At 39.0% G+C, this 7,519-nt stretch overlaps 1 long non-coding RNA gene across 1 annotated transcript; it reads left to right on the top strand.

Moving 5' to 3' along the window:
* Positions 1-235: 235 nt before the first annotated feature.
* On the top strand, positions 236-7,317 carry LOC311155466. The gene is made up of 3 exons (XR_014616283.1): positions 236-367; positions 457-571; positions 7,064-7,317. It is a non-coding gene; the product is annotated as an uncharacterized lncRNA (long non-coding RNA).
* The last annotated feature ends 202 nt before the right edge of the window (positions 7,318-7,519 follow it).

Here is a 7,519-nt window from a genome sequence, read left to right on the forward strand (position 1 = left end):
CAGAACAAAAATTACTTCGGAGAGAGACACCAGGATGCACTTGGCTTTCCACCCCATACAATGGGATGTTGTATATTTCCTTTTTTCCACAGTGTGACTTTAGAGATCAGCGGGCTCGTTTGGCAGACTTTGCGTGTAATGGCTAAAGTTTTCCAAAGTTATGTAAATAGGGGTGTTTGTGTATACGTGAACTATGTCAACTGCAGTCATACAGCGACATATTTTTAAAACATTTCAGTTGGTACAGTAAATCACAGAGGCAGAGCCTTGAGATGTTTCTGCGTGGTGTCAGAACCCGGGAGAGAAGTGCTGCTGTGTGAAGTGATACTCGTCAAGTAGCAGCAAAACACAGAAGTGCATGTTTCAGGTTTGTACTGTAGCAAGCTGCTTTCTGTTAATCCCTTTCAGTGGCTTTTTGTGTAATTTTTATTTATACAACTTTCTATTTTTCCTCAGGTAGAACAGCAAGAATGGGAACTTTTAGGGGACTTATTACCAAACCACAGAAACTGAATTTTCTTCTCTTTTGTATGAGCCACTTGGAGTTTTTTAGACACATGATTCTCCCACAGTATGTATCTGTAGATGTGTCATTGCAGGCCTTTGTGTCACATTATGAAAACAACAAAAACACCATAAAATCCTATCACTAGTAAGGTTGTGTACTGGACTGCTGTGATGTCTGTCTGAAATATGTGCCTATTTATTTAGATGTAGCTCTGCAGAGAAGACAGAGATCTGATAGATATATTTGCTGGAAAGCGGCCGATTTCTGCAGTGATAAAACTGGATAATTACATGTTCCCAAAGCCTTTTCAGCACAGAAGTAGGTGTTCTTTTAAAACAGTATTCTGTGGCAACAACAAATATTTGTGACATCATTGTAAGAGATTTCCTGCCAATTTTTAGTTTACTGTCTTTCAGAAAGTCTAGAGTTCTTTGGAACTCGTGAAACTGCTACAGATACCCATCATCTATTCAAGTATTCAGTGAAGTTTTAAATAATTCTCTTTCAATTAGTACAACAGGAGCCTGAAAAATGGATTTTCTCTTAAAGAAACAAGAATCAGTACACAGTCGTTTCTCTCCTCCTCTTGTATATTTTAAAATACTCATATCAGTTTTATGTTTACTGTTTTGTCTTCTTAAATTAAGAAGAAAAAAACCAGCATCCCAAGTCTGAAAATCATTGCTTGGAAATTAGTCCAATCAAATATTTCTTGAATCTTGTGGATTGGAAAGAGTAGGATAAAATTAGGTATATTGTTAAACTAGGTTAATCAGAGTAATTCCTTTATAGTGCAGAATGGATCAATGGATGTTTTTTTGAAGTCAGGCAAAACATTCCATCAAGTTAATGTGTTTAAGGGTATCATATCAGGGACAGACAGGTACTAGCAGTGATAAAAAACAGATAACCTGCAACAAAATGATTTACAGATGGGCCATTATCATCTATAGAGAGCTTACACAGATCATATTCTTTAGAAAAAGAGAATGTAATTCTATAGAGCTAGGAGAATTACCTAAATAGGTCTGAATATTTAATGTTTTTTCTGAGTGACTAGTAGAATTTGTCAAAGCAAAATTTTTTAGCCTTGTTATGGCCAGCATATTAATATAAGATACAGCAAAGTACTGAGTTTGTATTTCAAGTATTTTAATGTTTATTTTACCTGTTTGTCAAAGTAAAGCTTGGGAAATGTTTTGCTTCTTCCTGTGCAAGCTTTGTAGTGCACACCTTTAAAATATGTTCAAGAATGTAGCATCCGAATTTAAAAAAAAAAAAAAGGTGAAAAGTTTGAAGTTAGTGATTTATTAGATTTCAGAACTGATTCTGTACAGCAAGGGGCTGAGTTGCATCTCTTCCATCAGTGGCAAGGCAGGATGTCATTTAAATATTTTTTCTTTCTTCTTGAGCTACACAGAAAGGTGTAGTCAATTGTGTCTCCAGTCACTGGTAGACTGACATAAGGCAATAGGAAACTCTAAAACCTCAGAGGTGCAGTATTGATTTGATTCCTAACTGCAAATCCTTCATATCATTGCTCCAAATATCTAACTTTACACCAATATTACCCATTCTTTTTATAGTGACACCATGCTTAGTAAAAAACTTCTAAGCACTGAGGTCAGGTGTTGAGATTGGATTCTAGTTTATTTTTTATGAATCAGATAAAGATTTCTGTGCATGAGACCGTATGTGAAGATGAGAGAACAAGAACATTTCCATATCAAAGGCAATATATCTGAGGCTGCATAGTAATTAAAATGCAGAGGTTTGGACTCTGTGCACTAGCACTTACGCAGAGCGTTGTTGGGACCTTGTGCAGCATGCAGGCGGTTGTCTCTTGCATACTTCTAGAAATATACTTATAATTTTGTACAAACATTTATGCCAGTCCACACTTTTCTGTGGATAATTTGTATTTCATCCAAACCATTCAAAGTAGAAGTTATTTTTTGAGCAACCCCCTCATTATGGCTTTTGTGCATCAACTATTTTTATTCTGGTTGTTTGTATTTCCTCTTACCAGAATGATGGCTTGTTTATAGTCATATTTTTTTGTGTATTTCGCTAAGACCCCTTCCATATACCACTGAAATTTTACGACTTGCATAAAATATCTTGTATTAGAACCAAAAATGCTAATATCTTTTCAGATTTATTGCAAATGGTGTGATTTCTTACATACCATACTTTATGGCAAATTAAATGCATGTGCTGGAACATAGTATTTTTAATGAAACAATATGTGTTTACTAATTCCAACTAACTGTTACACAGCATAAGGAGAATTTATATATTACTCCAAGGACCTGCCATTGTGGGAAAATTGACATAAAATACTGCAGGGCGCTCCCTATCTGGAAACTCTTTTCTGGAATAAATGTGACTTTAATTCCTGAGTGCATCACCCTGAGCTGTTCCGGAAGGGCTGCTGTTGAATTGTTTACTTCATAAACCCTGTTGGTCAGTGTCCCAGTGCGGAGGAGGCAGAGAGTTCTGCGAGTTTCCTCATTGCTCAGAGATCCTCGTTCCACGGAGGCTCTGTCCATTAAATGCTCCAGAACTACTGAGGTGAAGCTTTTAGGAAGTCTTTGTGCTTTAATCAGATGTTTGCACCCTGATTGCATTGCAGCAATCTTGCAGTCTTGCTCAGTTTTGTCCAGTTTTAGGTGATGATTGATGGATGTGTCCATGGGTACTTTGAGCTGGAATCCCACCATTCCAGAGGCTGTTCTGCTGCCTCTTACATCTGGGAGATTGCTTGGATGGGCTTGTTCCACCAAGCCTCCTGACCATTTGTGGTTAGTGAAAACCCATGGTATTTTTGCACTAGTGGGGGGGTTAACCTCAATGTCATGGCCTAATTCCAGCTAAGATAGGATGGAGTTGCCCATCTACATTCTGACAGTTTTAACTGGCTCAGTGAATCCTCTCTTCCTTTCCTCAGTGTAGTTATTTGTGCTAAGGGCACTCACAGCGTTTCACCTCAGAAGGGCCAAATCCACCTGTTGAAGTAATAGGTGGAACTGGATGAGACTCAGATTTTGGGAGCTTTCTGCAGAAAAGCAGTGTCATGCAAGCCAGTCTGACTGGCTTATTGTTATTAGAATGAGCGTTTTGAAGGATTTGATGTATATGGAATCTGAATGTTGAACTATTTCAGAGGAATATTTTGATATAAGTTGGTATTTGACAGATTCTCAGCTGGTATAAGCCAGTGTAGCTGTTTACTTAAGCAGTAGGGAGCCTTTTTACCCTAGCCACAATCACATTCCTTAGGCCAGGATGCAGTTCCTTCTGGGTTCGACGGAAAGAACTTTTTGTGACTGTGAGGGGATGGGGCTCGTGTCTCAAGGCCCTGTTTGCATTGGATTAACTGTAGAGAATAATTTTGTGTCAATCAGGGTGGAATCAGGTTTGCTTACATGGTGTTTTTTATGGCTTTAGGGTGATAGTAGCAGGAATTCACCTCATATAAGCTGCATGCTAGACCAACTGACCTCCGTATTTATCTTCCAGCAGGTCTTATGGTGCAGTATATTATGCAGCATGTGGGGATTCTGACTGCTGGCTTGCTGACTTCCTGTAATTGTGGGGACTGTGCCTGTGTGTTTTTCTTCTTTTTGTTTTTCTTTCATTCATACCTGAACTGCTGAGGGCAGATTATCTTCTTGCAGGTCCTTTAATATTTTTCTTCTGCTAAGGGATTCATGTAGGTCACTGCAGTGGGAATGTACTTTGTTCAACCTTTAGTGCATATATATGTAGATATGCACATGTAATTTTTTTTATGTGCCTAAGTAGTTGTGTTTCAACATATATTTAGTAGTGATTTTGTTATGGTAGTCCCTTTGAGTGAAATTGAGTATTTACCTCTGGTTTACATGCATACATTCTTACATTCTGCTGTCCGTATCTCCTCCCATTGCTTAACCAAAAGTTCTAAGATGAATTCCAGGAAAATCCTTTCATGCTTTCTGGCTGCCTTCTATAGGCCCTACTTCCCTTTTTGCTACCCATTCTTTGCACCTGGAAATTATGGTGCCCATGGTGTTTCTCTTTGGAAGCAGCAATGGAATCTTCATTTATTTCAAAGCAAGTTAGATATGTTGGCTTTTCACCTTGATTTCATGAGCTAGAAGGCAGTAGATGGGTGTTGGGATGGGACAATGGCTACACAGACTGTGAGGAGTCAGTTTAGAGAAGAGTAGTGAGATGGAAAAATGTGAAACAGAAGAGATCAAGAAAGAAAGGTGTTGCCACATAATGCTCTAGAAAAATAAGTAAGACAAAGCATACTCTCATGTGTGTCTGTACTTATCCTCAACATTAAACCTGGGCTTTAAGGAGCCAAATCTGCTTCATATTCAAGCAGTTCAGTGGGCCCTTGTTCCCTGCTTCAAAGATCTTCCCTCAAGCTTTGGTAAAAGCCAAAATGCTTTTCTTTCCTTACTGGTCTGCACAGTCTTTCCTCCCGCTTCATGTTTATCTTCAGTTCATGAAAATTCTCATTTTTTTAAACTTTTCTACCCCCTCTAGACAAGAAAGGTTCAATCTGTGATGTTTAAGAATGTAACAAAAGCTCTGATTAGCAGGGGCAGTGCAGGCACACCGGTGTGTATTTTACTGCAGCCACGCTGCCATGTGTTTTACAGGCTGCAAGGGTGTGCCCACTAAAGGTTGATTTGAAAACACCGTTGCAAAACACTCTGTGATGGAATGAGATCAAATTACAAACACAAACTCATCACAATGGTGTAAAAGTGAAAGTCTGAATGCTGTGAGTGTTTTAAAGTCTTTTCAGGGAAAGAGAAAATGTGTATGGGAGAGTAAATGTACCTAAAGAGTTATTACTGAGAGTTAGCTGGAGTTTCTAATTTGTGATGTCGTCCCTTGGACAGGTTGAATCAATTTTTCATGATGTGAGTGTAACATAACCAAACCCAAAAGAAACAGGAGGAAACTATTTTGCTGAATTGTTTGTATGGGTGATTTCCATTAGAAGTGCAAACATCAAGGTTTAGGCTGTTGCTGTTTTTACTTCTGATGAGTCCCCGCCTCCTCCCCAGTCAAAGTGGCACAGAAATGCCTAGGATAACCAATAAATCAGTAAGAGTCAAATCCATCCCCAAACTGGTTTTGATTGCCCTGTTCGTGGTGTGGAAGACTTTTCTTTTTCAGGAATTCTTGGGATGATTAGATAGAGAAGGTGAAAGCTCGTTTCCCCTCACACTGGTGAAGCGTGGCTCCCACATGATACTTCCTGTCTTTCACATATTGTCCCTTTAGTATCAATAGCAACTGGATGCAAATCAGGGTGGCATCTGCTGGTTTGTTTTCAGCCGACTGGGCTAAACAGCACATACGGAATTTACCGCCAGGAGGCTGTGACCTCACCACAGACAAGTGACATTCCCACAAGTAGGTAATGAAGCACCCCTATTGAGTGCAGCTAAAGTCCAAATCCTCAGCAGAGTTATTACATATTCAGTTTAAACAGCTCTCCCAAACTTTAAAGCTGTCCCTTGATTTTTTTTAAATCCACTCTCTGTTGTCGCTGGAACGGCAGCTGTCACTGGTCTCTGCTGATGCCACACTGTGCTGAATTGGGCCTTCTTGAAAGTGTGTGGGAGAAAAGAAGGGATGAAAAAACAAAGGGAGAGGAAGAGGAGGGGAAGGGCTATGAAAGGACAAAGATGGGAGGGAAGAGTGAGTGAATACATATATAATTGAACTGAATAGCAACTGTAATGCTTGTATTGCTGTTGAGCATGCATAGAGATTTTCTGTAGTCACATAGTATTTGGATATATCTTGATCTATGTAGATTTTAAAAACTTCCCTATATGGGTGGTAGAATGCTATCTTCTGAAGAAGATAACATGCAGTTGTTAAAGAAGTCTCTTTAGTGCTTACAGTATTCAAGACTGAATTCTGTATTCATTTTCCGTTGCTCATCAAGTTATTCACATCCAATTCTTTGGGACACAAGTTATCTGTCCTTGCTGTCTGAGAAAAGGTAGGTTTCCAGGAAAGGATTGAGGGGATCACTTTGGTCATATCAGTATTTTTTAGAAGTGTACATAAATATTATTTATAGTGATCAGTCTGTGAATGGCTAGCGCGAATCGTAAACATTTTTGTGTTTTACTGATCATCCTGACAGCTGGTTGATAGCAAATATTTTTGAAAGGATTAATAGATTCTAGATGATCGGTGTAAATTCGTACCACTTGCACACCAGTTTGTGGTCTGAGTGTTGGATGTGAAATGAGATTTTATTTTATGTTCTTTTGATCTTGCTCGTGATGAAGTTTTGAGACTAGCTAAAAGCAAAGCAGAAATTAAATAGGTACTTTAGAATCTGAAGTAGTTTCTGGGGATGGAAAGGGAAGGAGAATACTTGAATGAGAGGAAACAAAAGGAAGAAAGGGGATGGGATGAGAAGCAGACAGACAGGAAAAAACCCTAGGATGTGTGGGGGCAAATAAGCATTAGTGGTTGCAGCCTTTCAAGGCATACCTAATTACTTTATTCTCCTTCTTCGCTTAGGCTCTTCCAAGAACTTTCCAAGGACTGAGGATGAGATATCAAAATCAGCACTTTTGTCACTCACAATCAAATGGGATATTAATTGAGGTTAGAGGGGGAGTAATGATTGAACAGCTGTTGATAACTGGGATGTAACAACCTTCAGAACTGTGAATATTGTGTTATGTAAAAGGGAAAGAGTTTTTTTATATTCTCAGCTTTCTGGAAAATAGTGCAGTTCTTGTGCTTTCAACAATAAGTTTTTTTGGACTTCCTGTGGCAGACAGTTCTTTTAGAAGAGCTGGACCATGGCCTGCAGCCTTCCAGCTGTGTGTGGTAGGCTGGGCTGGGCCCATGTTTCAATTACTGAGATGCGGAGGTAACAAACAGGGAGCCACTCCAAAACCACAAGAAATGTGATGCTTTATCACAAAAGACACTGAGCTACTGGAACTTTCAGAGAAAGATCTGTATATC

Source organism: Fringilla coelebs (assembly GCF_963513975.1).
Source record: "Fringilla coelebs genome assembly, chromosome: 6".
Taxonomy (NCBI): Eukaryota; Metazoa; Chordata; class Aves; order Passeriformes; family Fringillidae; genus Fringilla; species Fringilla coelebs.